Source organism: Centruroides sculpturatus, unplaced genomic scaffold (genome assembly GCF_000671375.1).
Source record: "Centruroides sculpturatus isolate CEXI.00-Female unplaced genomic scaffold, Cexi_2.0 scaffold757, whole genome shotgun sequence".
NCBI classification, from domain to species: domain Eukaryota; kingdom Metazoa; phylum Arthropoda; class Arachnida; order Scorpiones; family Buthidae; genus Centruroides; species Centruroides sculpturatus.
Genome location: NW_019385107.1, coordinates 126,384 through 147,250, shown reverse-complemented (window position 1 = coordinate 147,250; position 20,867 = coordinate 126,384). Strand labels below are relative to the sequence as shown.

Here is a 20,867-nt window from a genome sequence, read left to right as displayed (position 1 = left end):
CATTTACCTGGAGGGTTCATGCAGACTTTCTGCGTTCAAAGCTAACGAAAGCAGGGGCATTATTAAAGTACTTTACAACAAGATGTAACGGGGCCAGACGAGAGTGTTTACTGAGGATAATAAGGGCGGAGTTGGGCCAATGGTGGAGTTCGGGGCACCGGTGCTGGTGGGAGCGCCATGGACGACGTTAGCCCGGATTGAGGGGCCGATACGGGAAGCGTTACGGACAGCCTTGGGTGTCCCACGTACGACCCCTCTGAGGTCATTATATGCTGAAACTAATTATATCCCACTGAGGGATCGGATTTGGATGAAGGCGTTAAAGATCGGGATGGTTAACATCTCCAGAGGGAGATATAGTCCGTTAAATAGGATCTTGGCAGCGAAGGAAGGTATTTTATACTACAAATGGAGGAAGAACCAACAGCCATATGTAGCCTGGCTGTATGAGGAAGCCAGCTGCCTAAAACTTCCAATCAACCGGATCTACAAACAACAGTCGGTGCCGCCGGAGGTGGAAGATGTTAGGAGGAGGTTGAGTTTGACTGACTATAGGGCGGTAGAAGGGCTACCACAGAAAGCGTATGAGGCTCATTTTCGTTGGATAACGGATACCAAGTGGCCAAAGTGGATACTTCTGGGGGTGGACGCATCGAAGTCGGAGGGCCGAACGTCTTTAGGGATAGTGGTCCCGTCGCAGGGATGGTCAGAAGCCTGGTTACTCCATGAGGCCTGCAGTGTGTTTTGGGCGGAGGCACAGGGCCTCCTGTGGTCTCTGAGGGTGATGGGGCAGTTTCGAGAGCCGTGTGCTGTTTTTTCGGATAGCTTGTCGGTACTCACTGCTGTGGCGAACGTGGGGTTTTCATCCCCGGGCATGATTATTGACCTGGCAGCGGGCCTTGGTACATGGAGGGAAGCCTGCGTGGCAGGGTGGACCCTAGGGCATACAGGGGTATTAATTAACGAAGGTGCAGATAGGATGGCGAGGCTCCGGGAATCCGATGGTTCGATCTGGCGGACGTTAATGCCCAGGGACGTGGAATCCGATGGTTCGATCTGGCGGACGTTAATGTCCAGGGACGTGGCAAGGGCGGACAGGGAGCGGGTAGTTCGTCAGCTAACGGATCTTTGGACGTCAGACTTGAGGAGAAAGGGAAGGGACTATCTTTGTCCGTTCGTCAACTGGCACTATCAATACGCGTCGAACAGGTACATGGAGACGATTCTCGTTCGCTTGCGCACAGAGACGGTCCCTTTGAATGACTTTTTGCACTCCAGACTTTTTGCACACGACACGTCTCAATGTCCTCACTGTATGGAGAGGGAAACGTTGGCACACTACTGGATTGAATGTCCGAAATATGAAATCGCTCACAGAGACCTGGGCACCGCCCTGGGGGTGAGACTAACTAATAATAGCACACTGTGGGAGATCTATGCGCCGACGACACAGATCACACCCCGCCACCTAGTGGCGGCGTTAGAAGAATACATCGCACGAACCAGACGATTTAAGTAGGGGAACCGGAGAGTTGGTGATTCGGAGAAAGAGCCTATAAAGAGCTAAAATCTCCATATAAACACTGAAGAAGAAGAAAAAAAAAACCCGTTTCACTTCGGTTAAACGGTTGTTCCTAGTGAATTAGCATATTTGTGTTTTTCGAAATTCGAAAATTTTGAACTTTAAGTGAATTTAATTATTTCTAAAATATAGATCGTGTAGTTGTAGGTTCACTGGTGCATTTATTCCGTTCCAGAGACTTAAGGGTACCTATTAATCTGTGTGATGTTCACGTTTTTTAAATTTTGGTTTTGACGGACATAAGTTAATTGAAGATGGCGATGCGTGAAATACGGATCCCATTGGTGCTTTTAATATGAAACCCGTCTAACTTTTGTAAAAGTATGTGGTAGATGAAGGAAAAGATAGAAGGAGAATGAAAAAAAGTAAAAATAGATACCTAACACTACATAGGAGCATTACATTTGTGATTTTTGCAAATGATTAGCTTCTTCTTTGTACATTTCTTTACTATTACTATTATTAAATCATTTTTTTGCGATAAAATACATTGGAGTAAATAATTTTTTTAATTATTTAAAATTCTTTGTACTTTCCAATTTGTTTTTGGATACATTAAAGCATTTTTTGAAAACATACGGTAAGGTTCCATATTACCACCCGATTTTCCCTAAGCCTACTATCTGACTTTTTGTACAGAACCCTTCAAAAACCATACTTATAGTTACACTAGCGAAAAATCCAATTAGGAACATCTAGTTTAATAGTTACCAGTAATTTTCGCACAAAAATGTGGATGTAGTTATGATACCTTGTGTACAATTTACTATAATAAACATGGGGTTCCATAATACCACTTTCTTTTCTATTTTTCACATAAATACATAATAGAAATAAACTATTACAACTTATTTTATTTAACAGCGGAAACAGGAAAATGTGAATTCATATGCAAATATGCAGTTAACTGTTGCATGACGTAGATTCGTATTTAGCTAATAGAAAATGAATTTTTAAAACCAACTTTTTCGAATTTATTATATTATAATCAAAAACATTCTTTAAACTTTGAGTTTTTAAAGGGGTAAGAAAAGGTTAGAAAACTTCTCAGTTCAATTCTTTCCTTCATATAAAATTAATTTGCGATAATAATTTTTACAATTTGTACTANATTTAACAGCGGAAACAGGAAAATGTGAATTCATATGCAAATATGCAGTTAACTGTTGCATGACGTAGATTCGTATTTAGCTAATAGAAAATGAATTTTTAAAACCAACTTTTTCGAATTTATTATATTATAATCAGAAACATTCTTTAAACTTTGAGTTTTTAAAGGGGTAAGAAAAGGTTAGAAAACTTCTCAGTTCAATTCTTTCCTTCATATAAAATTAATTTGCGATAATAATTTTTACAATTTGTACTAATATCCGATGTGGTTGAGAATTATTAATATATATTTACAATTTTTTTCTTTTTGTTCAATTATCCGAATAAATTAAATCACGACAATTTCAAATAACATTATAGCAATAAGACAAAGTAAAATAGGGAAATACGTAGTTCAATATAATAATTATTTAAATTATATTTGTTACTTATTTATTAAATATCGCAAAGAGTACAATGCTTTTTATGATATTTGTGGCAATAACAATCTTTTAAATATTATCTGATTTTCGACACCGAAGAAGTTCGATGTCTAAATAACTGTAGCTCCAGTTTTTAAAAAGATTTTTACCCCTATCTACCCACCTTCAAATAAAAATAATTCGTTATACGTTGTGAAATGATTTAATAACTTTTGTAAATTACTATGTTCAATCCAACCAGTTATGTCCGATGTTTTTTCATCTATAAAATTTAATCCATGAATTTTTTTGGTAGAAAAACGACTTGCCATTGATCTTTCGCTGATAATTGATACTTTTTAATAAAATCTATATAAATGTCTATTACAGCTTCTATAGGACTGTGTACTGTACTGCTTATAACACACTAGTTCGATACCTCCACGAGAACTTCTTTTGCAAGAACCTCTTATACAAGAGCACAGTCTTGCCAATGAAAATCTCTGTTTAACATTGTTCTGGGAGTTTAGGTTTGTAGTAAGATATTCTAAAGAGTTCAGTAAAACTGATTTTTATAACGAGTCTATTATTTTTAAAAAATTAACAGTTAGACATAAAAATTCGGAAATTATTTTGTAGGGTTTATATCTATCATATGAATAACAAAATATAAAGAAAATACAATCAGAGTTTCGTTTTCTTGGAGTTTAATATTCTTCAAATTCTTTCTTAATTATATTTAAATAAATACTCAGTAATATAAATTTAAATGTATAGAAATTAATTAAAATATATTTAAAACTACTCTAATTGTAAATACTTTAATATATAACTAATACAGATAATAAATTTGTAACACCATGTTTTTAGTTAATTAAATAAGTTGTTTTTAAAATAAATTACCTTATTGTTGTAAAATTTATTCTTAAAGTTTGTTGATGAATAATAATTTACATTGAGGTGAGATGAGTTTATAATTTTTAAAAAAACCTGTATAATCAGAGTTTCATTTTATAAATTTAATATCTTTAGAGTTTATCAGTTAAATAAATATTATTTCAACGTTTAATGAGTTGGTTTGATCACACAATATAAATTTGATTTGAAGAAATGCACTATTTTAATATTATTATTATTATTATTATTGCTACTGTACAATTTAAGTTAAATTCTTATACTTTATAATCTTTTACTTTCATTTCATTTTAGTAACTAAAACATTACACAGTCCTATAGAAGCTGTAATAGACATTTATATAGATTCTGTTAAAAAGTATCAATTATCAGCGAAAGATCAATGGCAAGTCGATTTTCTACCAAAAAAATTCATAGATTAAATTTTACAAATGAAAAACATCGGATATAACTGGTTGGATTAAACATAGTAATTTACAAAAGTTATTAAATCATTTCATAACGTATAAATAATTATTTTTATTTGAATGTGGGTAGATAGGGGTAAAAATCTTTTTAAAAACTGGAGCTACAGTTATTTAGACATCGAACTTCTTCGGTGTCGAAGATCAGATAATATTTAAAAGATTGTTATTGCCACAAATATCATAAAAAAGCATTGTTCTCTTTGCGATATTTAATAAATAAGTAAGAAATATAATTTAAATAATTATTATATTAAACTATTTCCCTATTTTACTTTGTCTTATTTCTATAATATTATTTTAAATTGTTGTAATTTAATTTATTCGGATAATAGAACAAAAAGAAAAAATTGCAAATATGTATTAATAATTCACGTCGGATTTTACAGTAGGGTCTCGAAAACTCGGCCTAATGTGGATCGAAGGGTGGCCGAGTTTGTGAAAATGCCGAGTTATCGGGAATGGGGTTAAAAAAAATAAGTAGGAGTGTTTCCTCAGTAAATATTGTACTGTACTTGTATGTATTCTTTACTTGAGAATACAACAGAGAATAAACTGCCCAAATACCCTTAAACAAAGGAAGAGTACGTGCTTTATGAAGGCATAGAGCCTTTACTACATGAAAATGAAAATTAATGAATACACTGTGTACAGTAATTTACCTGATAAGACAGACCTCAGAAAAATACTTTATGAGNTTATAATAATTTAATCCAATTCTTATTTATTTTTACGTTAAATTTTTAATAATATTATTGTTAGTTTTTAAAGTTATTACGATCTTTTTAAGTTTTCTCTTATACATATTTTTCTTGTTTCTATTTGTTTCTATTAATTATTTACTTTCCAACTTCATTTCTTTCCAATCATCGATCCAGTCGACCCCCCTATAACACTGTTGATAATTCCGTTTTATATGAATACCGTGTTGTAAGAGTCACTTAAATTTTACAAATACGTGTGCCGGGCTGTGAACGGCTCACGTATTTGTAAAATATAAGTGACTCGCACAACATGGAATTCATATAAAACAGAATTATCAACAGTGTTATAGGGGAGTCGACTGTATTTCTTCTTCTTGTCAGTGATTGTATTGTTTTACTACTCCATATTAAATATATTTTTCTTAATATACAGTAGAATGAGTTATAGTCAAAAACATTATGTCCTCTACTTGGTTTCCGATATGGTTTAAACTGTAACTTGTCTTTTCTTCTTATTATTGTTATCTTACCGCATGAATTACATTTATTTAAAAAAAAACAATTGTAAGTTTTAGATTGTTATACAGAACTTTTTTCTGTTGTAAAAAGATAAATTACATCTGCAAATACACGAATGCACAGTAAAATAGAAAGACGTAAAACTTTAATTTATGAAAACACGTGTATTAACAGGAATTCATTAATCTTTCGAACAGTTTAACAATGATAAGAAGGAAGTGAACAATATGAGAAGGGATTATTACTTCTTGCTAATCCTTTGATATCGTTTTTATTTCCTGTTTGAAATTGCCATAATATACTTTCTGTAGTACGTCACTAGATTAATTAGTTATACACGTGGAAACTTTACATTCGATCTTTAATATTAATTCCTTTAAATAAAATTTCGATAAGTGATTCTTAATCATATGTAATCTACACAAGAAAACGTGTTCTTGTTTTTCACTTGTTTTCTCCCATTCGACAATGTTTTACTTTCCTTGGTAATTTTTTAATGCATGAAATACAAGTAAAAAAGTTAAGCAGGAAACTCGTAACTGATATATGTTTTAAATTTTTCCGGCAATATTTGGTGTCATCATTTCTTATGATATTCTATTTTAAAAATTGCTACATTTTTAAATATAATAAAATGAAAATGACTTAATTTTTTAAATTATGAATTGGTTTGCTAAGAATTCCTTATTGTTTTTTTTAACTACGAAAGTATAATAGCGTTAATTTCACTAATAAGCAAACCTCCTTGGGTAATATACTTTAATGAGGATAAACAAAATCGTATCTACGATACACACTAAAAATACAGTACAATAAAAAATAAATAAAATAAAATAAAAGATGGAAATGGAAAATTGTGGAGTATCGTTTTTCGCCGGATTTATATACTTTATTTCAGTAATATATAACAGCCTGGAGAATAAAAATACAAGCAGAATTCGTAAAAGAAAGTAACATATTGCTACAATTTTACTTATTTTGATAGAAAATTAAGTAATTTTTAATAAAATAATCGTTAAATTTGTTACAATCATATCGTAAATCACGAATGTCAAAGTTTTTCGATCATCAGCGCGTACAGTACAATACAACCATAACTAAACTGGTATTTAAAATAATGAAATTCTGGTAAGTAATGAAAGAATATTTATTCAAACATAGCCCTTAGATATGCAAATATATATATAATTATATTTTCAAATCTATACATTTCGAAAAGTGTAGAAATGAAATTACGTCACAATACCACACTGTTTCAAAGGATTTATTCTGGTAAAATAATAAATAAAATAATAAAAAGACTTTACGAAAATTTAGTAAATGATCTGTTGGCACGCGATTAATTAGTCGATTACTTCTCATTGGATAAAATACAATAAGTAAAGTAAACACATGATGTCAGATTAGTAGAAATCAGCCAATCAGAAGAAAATATTCGTAGAAAAATTATGTATATATAGATGCATAATTTACAGTAAGAAGTAAATCGCATCGTCCCTTAATTGAAAAGCTGTAAAAGACCCATCCTCACTATGAAAAGATTCATTTTGTTCATCGTTTGTTTGGTGGTAATTGGTAAGTTGAATAAATTTTGTTATTCAATTTTGATTTTCAAATTATTNTACTTTTGTTGTATTTATTATCAGTTTTTCCTCAATTCTTCTCTTTCATTAAGTGAAGGGTAACCTATTTTTTAAATTAGTTTTTTTATATTTGTCTTCAAAGAACTTAAAAATCTTTGTAAATCTTAAATTTGATGTTAGATGAAAAATTACCCTAAATTTATTTTTATTATATCGTGCTTTTGTAGATTCCTGCTTATACTTACAGGTAAACTCAGTGTTGGTAATTTGATTTGCTCTCTTTTATAAGTCATTAAATACCAAATTTTGGTTTTGATTCTTTCTATTTTCTCTGATAACTTTTCATTCTGCATCTTCTCAAACACCAGAATTTCGGCTGTTGATTTATTTCAAAATAATAAGTAATTAAAAATGCCTTACTGTCCTTATTTCTAATTTTATTTTTTAATTGTCTACTCGGACATTGCTTATTTGTAGGACGTTTTACTGGTGTCTAATATTTAATACAATGATGACAGTTCAGAAAAAACAAATTTTTTATTAAAATTCACCTGTAGTAGTAATTTCTGTACAAATACACTTATACGTGTTTCGGGTATGACACATTTAAGCTACTCATGCTGGAATGTTTTGAACAAGTTCCGTATTCATATAGGCTGCAATGATTCCGTGCTTACATGTAGCAAAGGGATGAGGACATGCAGACTTAAGCCATGAGGTTGCAGTCCTTGGCTATGGAAATCGAGATCGGACACGAGGGAGCTGACGCAGCAGAGACCGCAATTATACAACGAATTCAAAGTAGAGAATTAGATTAGAGACTCAAGATTCACTTTTCAAATAGTATCGACATTAGGATACAGCAACGAGTAATGTCGCGAGAGCCGTTAACCTTTGATCAAGCCTTGCAAGTGACAATAAGTGAGGAAACCATAGAGAGACACACTGCCGGGCGCCAAAACATTGTAAGGTTCATAAATGAGGGAAGCCCATATTTGAGCAAAGTGAAAGAATTAAACGAATTACAAAAAAAATTACATTACATGAAGAAAAAAGCTTCACCGGTAAGTCAGAAAAATAAATTGCAAGGAAAACTTTAAGCAGTGCAGATGAGATGAGAGCCTTTTATCCTCTGTTATATAAACAATATCTCTACTAAAATGAAATTATATCCGAATGAAAAAACTACAATATTATCGAAGGAAGTAGCGAACAGACTAAAAAGGTAAAGGTCCAGTAAAATATGGGACGAAAGTAAAATTGGAAGATACAACTGGGAAGTTAATCCAAACTATAGGTGTGACAACACCGATCTTCAAACTAAGAAGTCACAAATTCGCAACTACATGTAGAATAGTAAGGCCCGATGTTGCCTCACTCTGAGAGGGAACAATTGGAAGGATATAATAGAAGAAGGCATAATAATAGATACATTAGATGATAGAGTAATTTTGCTAAATAAAAAGAAATGGTACATTTTTGCTCTCCTCATCAAAAGAAAAAAAAAATAGATGAAGGTTGGGAGAAAGGGAAAATAGAAAAGATGGACAAGCAAACACAATTATAGTTATCCGCCAGACATTCCCAGATCGAAACAAGTTTCAAGACAAAATAGAGAAGAGAAAGGACCAACCCTTACCTAACAGAGAGAAAGAGAGGAGAAATTAAAAATCCAACGGAGAAGAAAGAACTTTAGTCCTGAGACAGACCTTGGGGACAAGTTGAACAAAGACGTGAAGCTTCACATATCGACGTCCATCAAAATGCGCCATAGTCTTATCCCGATAAGGAAATATTCGAATCTACATAAACGAAACACTCTGTTTTAATAGAAAAGAAATAGTATATCAACACTCATTTTCTATTCGATTTTTTTAGGTCTATCCATTTTCTTTCTCTCGGAGTAATAGAGATTAGATTATCTAATCAGTAAACATAAATTAATGTAAAAAAGAGTATAATTTTTTAACATGTAAATTGTCATTATTACTACCTCTTGAACTTACCGAAGGCATTTAATGATTACGTTAAGAATTTGTAATTAATTGACATTTTGACTTTCTGAACTTTTAGAACAGTGCTATAACAGTGCACCTATAATCAACTAAGGTCCATAAAGGACATTCGAGCTATTAAAAATGATACATTTTGTCACTTTTCATGGGAAATAGAAATCGAACTTCCCTTCACAAGAGCTTACCTCTAATTTTCACGAACATCTTCATGTCTAACTTATTAGTACGTCTGTCAGCTGATACAAACCCCAAATTTGAAGAAAGTTATGCATAAAAGGGCGATTTTCCGCGATTCCAGGCAGTCACCGATAGTAAGAAGTTGCCATAATACCCAGCAATTGGAATAATAAGCAACTGACATAAAGGAGATAGCTGACTCAGGAACGACTCTGCCATGTAGAAGGTGGATCCTGACATAGAAGCTAACTCACTCCAGGATAGTAACTCAAGTTCATCAGAAAGTAAATTCCGCGCAATCAGAAGACATCGATTAACTCTTTAAGAAGTCAAAACTTAGAGAATATTTCTGATGATAACGTAATAAATTCAAAAAAGTTGGCTTCAAAAATTCATTCTCTATTGGCTAAATACCGATCTACGTCATCCAACAGTTAACTGCTTATTTGCATATGAATTCACAGTTTCCTGTTTTCGCTGTTAAATAAAATAAATTGTAGTAGTTTATTTTTATTATGTATTTATCTGAAAAAATACTAAAAATTGAAGTTAAAAACATACAATCCTTTTTGTTTCTGGTATGTCTAATTAAAGCTATTTCTTACAACAGAGGAAAAGTATGACGATCGGTTAACAAATGCTGGCCTAGACACGTCAAGAGATGAAAAATACAGTCGACCCCCCTATAAGATCGTTGATTTTTCCGTTTTATCTGAATTACATGTTGTACGAGTCACTTAGATTTTACAAATACGTGTGCCGGGCTGTGAACGGCTCACATATTTGTAAAATCTAAGTGACTCGTACAACATGTAATTCAGATAAAACGGAAAAATCAACGATCTTATAGGGGGGTCGACTGTATATGAGAGTTTATTCTGTATGCATGCATGTTAAAGTGTGTGTGGGGAGCACGATTTTGTTCACTCTTATAAAGCTTAATAAATCATACGTTTATTATCAAAAATATTTGAAATTTTGCAGGATAGTTTATCTATCAGAGCGATGGGTATAGTCAAATTTTGGTCATTATAGGTACAGGGAGTGGGGAAATAAATGGCTATTTCTAATAGGGTCAGATTTAATAACAATTATACCAGTTATTACCAGATACAATTTTTTTTTATAAAACCCCTGTCTACTCTGAAAATTAAGCATTTTGTAACATTATATTAATTAAAATCTTTAGTTATTTTAAATAAAATATGACAACAAATGACTCCATTAAATGCTAGTGGGAAAGTTAAGCAACTTATTTATTGGTTCTTTTATATTTGCTATTGTGAGATCCGGAATTTTTACCGATTATTTGACGATTAATTGTCCCGTTTTTGCCTAAAATCCAACTAAATTTTCCTTTAACTTAAAGTGGAACCTAACGGGAAAAAAAACTTTTCGTTTATGTTCGACATAAACATCCGTTCAATTCGAAACTAATCCCACATTCCAACGCTAAAGTTTATAGTTAACATGGGCCCGGGAACAACTCTGACCCATCTGCATACCTTTTACCTCACAACAATTGGTCACATGACCATTCTCCCACGCCGAACTTATAAAAACCCCTTCCTTCCCCTTCTCGGGGGAGTCGTTCATTCGCCGTCACTTTTACAACTGTGTCCTATGAATATTGTGTCCTATTAATATACTGTGTCCTATACGATATTGTGTCCGGAAGAAGAATTATTATCCTAATCCTACCACATCGTTGGATATCAAAACCTTTTTCCTTAAGAATATTCAAAGACATAAAGAGGTATGGACCTTATTTTTGTGAACTCTCTCTCGGTCCTTCGCGGTTCAGGGATTCAGATTTTCCCTTTTGAAATTGGTTATTGTAATCTCTATGTAGCTAATAAATCGTTGTTATCCTGTTAAAGTGGTGTCATCTTTACTCGTATATCGCCGGTCATCTTACCGACGCACTCCTCCCTCCGCCACTCGACCCGAAACATTTAATCCCGTTACCGCGGGAAAGGTTAAAATTTTAATCCATCCTGACCAGTGAGAAGGGTTTAACGACCTGTTGCCGGATCGGGAGACCTACACCCTCCCCGGCGGTTCACACTATGATAGGTGTTTTCAAATGTATCATTTTAATTTAATTCAGAACCAACAGATCAAGGAATTTTAATGCACATTCGAAAGGTTTTTTTTTTTTCATTTTTTAGTTGTAATCGGAAAATAATATTTGTAAAATGTTCGTACAATTCCTTCTAAACCTCAGTGTTTGAGAAATTATTTTTATTTGTCGGATTTTACGTTACGAAAAATTTATCGGACGAAATACACTTTAAAACACTTAAACGTTTATTTATTTGTGAAAATCATTATTTAAAAATATTCTGCTTTTAAGACTCATTTTAAACTGAGCCTTGGAAGGTATTTTCTGGTTTATTTTTTAAGTGAATAAAGGGAGCACGTTGCAATAAAATTTCTTTTATGAAACGATCTCTTTTCTTATTTCTTATTCAACACATTGTGTAAACTTGTTAACACGTGCCATTCTTAATAATGCATAGAACAGGTAGAAAATAGAGTTAATACTGATATTTCTAAGTTATTTAATTGGTGGTGTCAAAACGACACTACGTCTTTACTTCTTGTTACACCCTTATGAGCTACGCTTGATCCTTTCACTTCCATAAATCTTTAATGTACTTTTTACAGATTATATTATTATTAATCTTTACTTTTACATGTATATTTATATTAACTTTTTGATTATTAATTTCACAATTTTTATATGTAAATTATTTACAAATTCCTATNAATCCAATATTTAAGAGATTTAATATAAAACTAACTCCTAATTATAAAAATGTATAATATTTACTAAACACGAGCAATTATTTAGTACGGTTGTGTGTTGCCTCTGTACGTCATACTTTTTCTTTAGCAACGGATTCGTGCCGGTCATGTATCTAACTTCTTTCAGAAAATAATATTTTAATTGAAGTCACTTGACTTCCAATTTATATACGACGAATCTATATATTGAATCGGGACCACTATTCAAAACACTTTCCACGACTGTTCTAGACTTTCATGTTTTTAACCAGGGCTGTGGAGTCGCGTAAAAATCTACCGACTCCAACTCCGACTCCGACTCTTCCTTACCTTCCGACTCCGACTCCGTTTCATATACATAGCAAGTTGGTAAGTAAACGGGAGTCGGAGTCGTCAAAAAATCCGCCGACTCCGACTCCGACTCCGTNAAAATTGAAAAACTATCGGAGGTCGTTTTAGACATCAGAAAGCAGCTTTAAATAACTTTACCGAAGGAAAATCCATGAACTACAACTTAGGAACCATGAAATAAAATTGATAAAAAAACTCCCATTAAAAAACAATTAAGTCTTAATCGAGCCTTATCAAAGGCTCATTAAAATCGCGATAAAATTTTTTCGCGCGGACAAAAAATTTTGAAAAAATTTGGGGACCTAAAAAACATTCCAAAAATTGAAAAATAAATTTTTGTCAAAAGTGGCCTTAAGGACCGCGTTTTATATAACGCTATGTACTTGCCCGAGATATCTCGAGTTTGGGTCTTAAGTAAGTTTGAAAGAGAATGAACATAAAACGTATCCCCCCAAATAGATATACACTAACATCTATACATACAAAAGAAACCTTAGAATATTTTTGCATTTCCACACGTTTGTAATGCCTGAAACCACATCAGTTAATTTATCTTTTAAGTCTTCTAACGATCGAGTTTTCAATTCAGCCAACCAAAGGAAACAGTTTACTTTTTCTTCAATTGAAGCCATGAGTTACCCTTAATTGTGAAAAAAAAATTATTTTTTAAAGGTTCGAATAAGTTTAAAGTATTGTGTTGAAGAGTTAAAAACTCAAACTTTAAAGAATGTTTCTAATAATATTAATATAAAAAATTCGAAAGAGATTATTTTAAAAATTAATTTTATATTAGCCTGATACGGATCAAAGTCATTCAATAGCCAATTGAATATTTGCATGTAAATTCGCAGTTCCTTTTTCCGGTGTTATTAGAAAAATAGGTTTATTTGTTTTATGAATGTTGTAAATACTAAAATTTAATATTAAATCCGCAAGAAAATATTGCAAGTAATTAATTAGTTCCATTATAATGTTGTTTAAGTGATAAGAATCATTTTTAATTTTCAAATATTTCTTAACTAATATATGTAAATTTTTTAGATATCTGAAGATACAGCCATTCTAACAACAGCTGCCATCACTCATAATGGTATTATAGAAGACTCACCAGTAAAGCAGTCTTCAAAGCGTTGTATAGAAATTTCTGAACGAAAAGATATGAAAATAGAATTGTGTCTTTAGAGAGTGTTCTTGATAATCGAAAGAGAAAAAGATCCTTTCTGGGAATGCATTCCTTATTGTAAAGTCACAAGTTTCAGAACGCATACAAAGCGCTTCAAAGAAAAGCAAATGCTGTCAATATCCTGCTGAATTTGAAACATTTGCTGTAACTCTGCATCATTACTCTCCTGCTGCTTATGCACGATCACATTTTAATAATTACTTACCGGCAGTTCGTACCATTCGACCGTGGTATTCTTCTGTTGATGAAGAATCGGGATTCTTTGACGAGGCTTTTAAATTGTTAAAAGCAAAAAAAAGCTGCTACCTGTGCTACAAAACAAGAACATAATATTGCTTTAGTCCTCTGACATTACAGAATTTATTCAATATGATGGGAAAAGTAATACGAGCAAGTAGATACTAGTGATGTGCGGTGACATTTGATAATAGGGAAACTTTGCCGGCTCTGATAAAAATCATTGGAAGCGTTATGCCATATTTTGGTGTATAGCATCCACGAATTAAAAGGTTGGTGAGGTTGGTGTTCTGTAAAACGCATACGCGAATGCCTGTAATCTGGCTGCTTCACACGATTCAGAATTTTTCGCCGTGGAAGCTGTCCCGTATTCGACAATACAGCGCTTCCATTGGGAATATGCAAATACGAAAATATATTCGAATATACAATAGGAATCTTATCATTTTTTTCACATGTAGTATAAAAATTTGTAATAAGATACATAATGCGGTTATAATAAAATACTAATTTTAAGTAATTCAAAATATATTAAAATATGAAAATAATCGCATAATATGTATTTATATTTTAGAAAATACAAGGGAAGCTGCGCTTCCACAGCTTCCATGGACGGCATGCCACTGGTAGATACAGGGCTGAATATAAATGACGACACACTTCTCGCAAAAGCTGGATTGCCATCAAGGAGGATTGCCTGGATATTCCACTTGAATTAATGTATGAAGAGTAAAACCATTTTTATGCACGTCTCTTGTTTAAAATTCCAATAACAGGGTTTTCTTCGTGTGTCATATTACATGTGAGTTGATTGGTTACACGTAAGGTTGCAGATAAAACTGATTGTTTCATTTGTGTTGATGGTTTATTTGGAACATCAGAATTTTTGTTCTTTCATTTTTCAAAAATCAAATGGTGGTTTAATCAACCCTTCAACCCAGGGCCGGATTAACCCACTTTGGGGCCCTAGACATTTTGAAGAAGAAAATTTCAATTAATAAATTTTGTTACTATTATTTCTATTAAATCGCATACGGACACTGCATCTGCTTAATAAAAAATAAAAGCAAAATTATTTAACAATATTTCACAGGATTCAAGAATACATATAGTTAATATTATTCTTATCGCTATAAAAATAATTCTAAATTATTGGGAGTTCCCTTTTACTTTCAATTAGAAAAAACATAAGAATACGAGGGTTGTTCAAGAAGTTCCTGAACTTTATTTATTACAAAAAAAAAAATACTTCACATATTTGTCAGGGTCTTCTTCAAAGTAGTCTCCTCCGCAACGTATACACTTATTTCAACGGTGTTTCCACTTTTTGAAACAGTTCTAGAACGCTTTTTCCGGAATGCTCGTAAGTTCCTCCGTCGTTTTTTTCTATCTCTGGAATGGTGGCAAATCTTTTTCCTTTGAGCGTGTTTTTTAGTTTGTTGGAGAACAGGAAAAAGTCTCTTTGTGTAAAGTCAGGTGAGTAGGGGGCTAAAAACTCACGAATTCGGAGGGACAAATGAGCCGGCGCGTTGTCGTGATGAAAAAAACCACTCGCCGCTCCTTCAAAGTTCGGGCCGTTTTCGCCTGATTCTGTCTCTTATGTGTTTCATAACACCAAGTAGTACTCCGTGTTGACTGTCTGGCCTGTAGATAGGTATTCGTGATGCACAACACCCTTTGCATCGAAAAAAACAGTCAACATCACCTTAAACATTTGAGCGAACTTGTCGAGCTTTTTTGCAGCGGGGGCTATTTTACCCACCCGTGGGAAGTTTCCGTGAAAGATTTTCGGAGTTTCACACAGAATTTCATAGAACAATGCTGCTCTTTCAAAGAGCTGATTTCCGCGGATCCTAGTTTTCGCCGAACCTCACAAACACCCCTTCACATAAACGGCCGTAACTAATCACCGAAACAAGATATTAACAAACGGGTTGAAGGAAGTTACTCCGGAGGTTTCCGCGGACACAATGACTCCAAGCGAATTATAAAATAACCAACTGGAGGCGCGCTATTCAAAAAGTCCGGGAACTTTTTGAACAACCCACGTACATTTTCTTTAGATTTTGGAATTCACTATAACCATATAAAAAGCAATACTGTATATTTTTGTTTATTATATACAATTGTCCAACAGAAAAATAAACGATCCTATTTACAAATCTTTTCAATATAGACAGTTTGACCGGGCCCTTCTAAAAACCGGGCCCTAGACATTTGTCTCATATGTCTATGAGATGATCCGGTCCTGCTTCAACCGATGTTGTCGTAATATGTATTGCCACAAAAAACACTTCAAATAAATTTTCTACAAAAGATAATTTTGTTAGTATTGAGAAAATCATTCACGATGATTGTGCAAAATGTTCTGAAAATATGTTTTCAAGTTTAATAGAACAAGGTAAAAGTAATAAACCTTTGCTTCCTCTCACCTACATGTTGGCATAATAAACCTTTGCTTCCTCTCACCTACATGTGGCTAAATACAAAGAAATTTGTTCTTTGTATTTAGGTTTGCGGTTACATTATGCGGTTAAAAAAACAGGTAATGAGCATTATGTTTACCTGTTTTTTAATTCGTAATATGCATTTCTATTTGCATTATTATTACTATGTACATTGATTATGCAATTTAAATTGCATTATTAAATTGCATAATGAACTTAAACTGCATTACTACAATTGCAATTACTTTACAAAGAAATTAATCATAGAGTATTCGAAAAGAATGAGTACTTTGGTTCCTGGGAACAAACAATATTTCTTCGGTATGAATGAATAACTCTAAATGAATGGAACAAATTTGCGTAATTAATACAAACAAACTATATATTGCAGAAAAACGTATGAGCCATCCATCGATAAATAACATCGGCATGTGTTGGGCATTCTCGTGCATTATTCTCTCGGAAACAGGCGCTGATATTGCAAAATGGTCAGCATTCCCGAGAAAGGCTTATGCCGAATTAACGCTAGTGGAGATAAATTCTATCACAAAAAGTTTCCACAAATATATTAATAAAGATTCTCCAAATTGCTACAAAATCTATCGTTGGTACGGTTCGTGCTAGGAGACCGGTTCTGTGAATGGAAAGAAAAGCACAAGATGACCAGGTGTATCGGATGGAATGTTGCCGGAATCGCAGTACCAGAAGTTCACGCATACCTCAAACGTCCCCATAGCGAGATAATCGTCGGCTGCGCTGCCCGACACAATAGTGTTAAAAGCGTCTTGTAAACAACTGTCCATGAAACTATAGAAATTGCAGTTGCCTTGACATCACATGACAAAATCGTATTCCCTGTGCAAATGCAAGCGGACATAAAGAAAAATAAAATTTGTGTACTCTGCCGAATTTTTTACGAGAAAGCTACACACGAGATACAAAGAATAAGATAAAGAGAATTTTTTTGACACTATTCAACAATTGTTAGATTTACTGATAATCAATTCGTTTTGCGCTATTCAACGAAACATAATTTATGGATTTTTTCCTCTGAACGCATCGTAACTAAAATAACGCTGCAGCAGTGGCGCACCAAAAGATTTTAAGGGGTTTTGGCTTCATGCAGAGAAAAACTAGTACAAACGGTAAAAATTTTTCCAAAATTCTTTTCCTAGTTAAAATTCATTTTTATATTTATATTCTGCAGTATCATCTATTTCTATACTGCTTATGAATTAGTGGTCACATAAGATACTAATTTCATTCAATTGGCATTAAAAATATTTTTATCCGTTCAACTCGGCTATTCCAAGAATAAATCCCAAGTGCACCACTGCGCTGTAGCAATTCTTAGTGGCACAATTTGAAAAAACTGCAAACTCTATTTGTTCCAACACAATGGTGACCTCTCATTTTCATAAAGTTCGACGTGTCTTGAATGGAAGCCCCTGAATTGGCCGTGGAATTGCCAATGACCCGACATTTCAAAATTAAATATATATTTCATTCAATTGTGAAAATTATTATGCTGACAATACCATTGGAAATTCATTCGATCATTTCCTTTAAAACATGAATTTTGATTTATTTAGTAGGAAACATGAATGGATAGCGATTTAAAGAAAGGAATAATAGCAACAAAATAAATCAAATGCAATAAGAGTCAGATTTTTATAAATTAAAATCTGAGGTTATAATGTAATTTTATTAAATTGAAACATTTTTACATTAAATTGAAACACATTGAACATAAATATATCAAGTATATCAAAACATGATATATGGCATTTCTACATTGGAAGGTTCTTCTAGTTTTCTTGTTTTGGGGGCGGCTTCTCATCGTGGTCTGTTCGGCATTACAAATTATTTGTGAGGGTACTTCACCGGGCGAGATCCTGCACCATATGTAAAACAAGTTATTAGAAAACTGCAGTGAGAGGATACTAAATAAAATTAGCGATAAGTTTAATATTAGATCGTAAACTTCTAATTCGGTGAGTGGAACAAAAAATAGGTAAAGAACACCATTAATTTATATTAAGTGAACAAATAATAAACAATTTACATACCCTTGGCTTAAGAGATTTTTCTTTCTGAAATCTTTCCCTGTAAAATGGTCGGAATAATTTCTATTTAAATATTCTGGCCCTTTCGTTTTCAAAATCTCGTCTAAATCAGTCCTTCTACTATTAATAACGCATTGAATTCATCTGAAAATCAATATAAACACACAGGTTGAATGATAACAATATTTTAAAGGAAGAATGTTGATATAAATGAAAACAATCAAATTGCTTATTAATTTACTTACACTTGTTTGTCTTTAATGTGTCTGTAAAACGACTCGCGATCACTTTATATCTTGTAATTAAAACACCAAAACATAGCGCAAATAATACTTCTCCCGACCATTCTAATTATTGTGAGGTATAATAAGTTCAAAACTTTACGTTAATACCCAAAAACGTCTCCTTATGTACGCGGCACAAATGGAGTAAAGTGTAGTTATCTCCTCGAACCACTAAAGGTTCTTTCTTCACTCCGGTTCTTAAATCTACAAAATCACAGAAATTATTACTTACGCAATTTGCTGACCGAGAAAAGACAGAAAGAATGAAAACTTACCTCCTAATCAGAAATCTCAACCGAAATGCAGCAACAACATAACAAGAATCTATGGAATAAACGTCTGAAATATCCGATAGACCTTCCTCCTTCTTTCGGATTATTTGCTCGCAACGACGACTCCCCTTTGTTCCGGGAGTCACATTTCGTCGCAGGCAAATCTTTGTCATCCTGCAATAGGTCGAAATTAAAATTATCGATCATCCCAGTAAAGAATCATTTTCAATTTCTTAGAGAAAAATCAATGGTCTACCTGAATTGGGTAAACTTTGTTTTGCCGAACATTCGGTTTGGCCATTCTTCTCCTACTAGAAAGAAATTCTCATTTAATATTAAACAAATCTTATAAATTAACATAATTATCCGTTCAAATTACCTCTTCCTCTCCATCTTATCAGTCGAATTTCGCAAAGAAACTTTTTGAGCGCACTTAAGCATTCCAACAACAATCGCAACAATTGGAAAACAATAAAGCAAAAACCTTTGTTGAAAAATTCATGATAATGACGTCATAGAATGCTGTATTAATATTAAATGCTTTTAATATAAAGAACTTAAAACGTTAATCTACGTTTTGTTTACAAATTTCGAGGTAAAACGAATAGGTAAAGATGTCTCCTAGCAGAATAGCTGCAGTTAAAATTAATACAAATACTTTAACGCTGTTGCTATTGAAGTACATAAGTAGTATCTTAGCAAACGTAAAAAATGCAACTGTTTCTTATAAAATGGTGTTTTGAAGCGAATGCGAATTTCGGGATAATGATATGATAACTTTTGCACAGGTCAATCGGTGCATAAAAGCTAATCACGTGACTCCTACTGTACATAAAAATATACATAAAAGCGTTGCTATTTCAGCTGACATTTTTAGAACAAAAATTACGGAACGAAGAGTAGTAATTTAACATATATATATATATTTTTTTACCTTTCCACTGTACATTATACTTTTTCTTTGACAATAGCGTCATTGATCTAACACCTTCCATAGCAAAGTTCTGAATTGAAATTACTTTACTTTCGTTTCGCATCAGATGGTCTTGTACAGTTAATGGACGTCTCGTGCGTCAATTCTTTCTGTCTGATCTTCGATTTCATTTTCTTAATTCCGTTCTCGAAATTAAAGAATGACAGTCGGACAGCCCGACGACAGTTGGAATTCATAGGTATATAATTCCATTTTCAAACTGCATTCAAATTACGGAAACTCCGCTGCAGATGACTGATCAGAATATTACATTTTTGAGATTAAGAAAAAGCACGTTCGGAATAAGCATACGTCATTAAGCATTTGTGACACACACGTCTGGTCTTCGAGACTCTATAGTGCTGTACGATAGCTGGTGAATGAATCCACGATGACTTACGCACTTCTTAAAGACATATTGTTAAAGCTAAGTTTATACTCGTACTTAATTGTACTTGGTTAAACTTTTAATTGCGAGTAGAAACAGAATTAAATGACGTGTTGCTGATTATTTTAATGGAAATTGTCTTAACCGAAATAGCATACAGACGAAGATATAGCGAATTTGAATTGATTTATACTGTATTTGTTTTCGATCATTTCAGAACTTGTACGGACGTCCTATGGAAATAGATATGTCGAAACTCAAGCATTTACATAAAGAATCTTGGCCCGAACTTGTAAGTGTTATTTTTCAACGTCAAAATTAAAATTTTCTTATTTTACGAAATAAAATAACTGACTTTTCGTATTTCACACATTCGTTTCTGAAGAAAGAATCTTTTTAATTTCAA

General features: G+C 33.0%; 1 long non-coding RNA gene across 2 annotated transcripts in view; it reads right to left on the bottom strand.

Annotated features, from left to right (window-relative positions):
* LOC111634802 overlaps positions 1 to 19,671 on the bottom strand; it is a 49,809-nt gene extending 30,138 nt beyond the window's left edge. The window contains exons 1-6 of one of the 2 annotated variants that reach the window (XR_002758287.1): positions 19,480 to 19,671; positions 19,357 to 19,411; positions 19,104 to 19,274; positions 18,790 to 19,032; positions 18,548 to 18,688; positions 18,170 to 18,373 (exon numbers count right to left, since the gene is read on the bottom strand). This is a non-coding gene — a long non-coding RNA (uncharacterized LOC111634802). Of the gene's footprint in view, positions 1 to 18,169; positions 18,374 to 18,547; positions 18,689 to 18,789; positions 19,033 to 19,103; positions 19,275 to 19,356; positions 19,412 to 19,479 lie in introns of those variants that run through there. The other variant, XR_002758288.1, reaches the window with a different exon arrangement.
* Between the last annotated feature and the right edge of the window lie 1,196 nt (positions 19,672 to 20,867).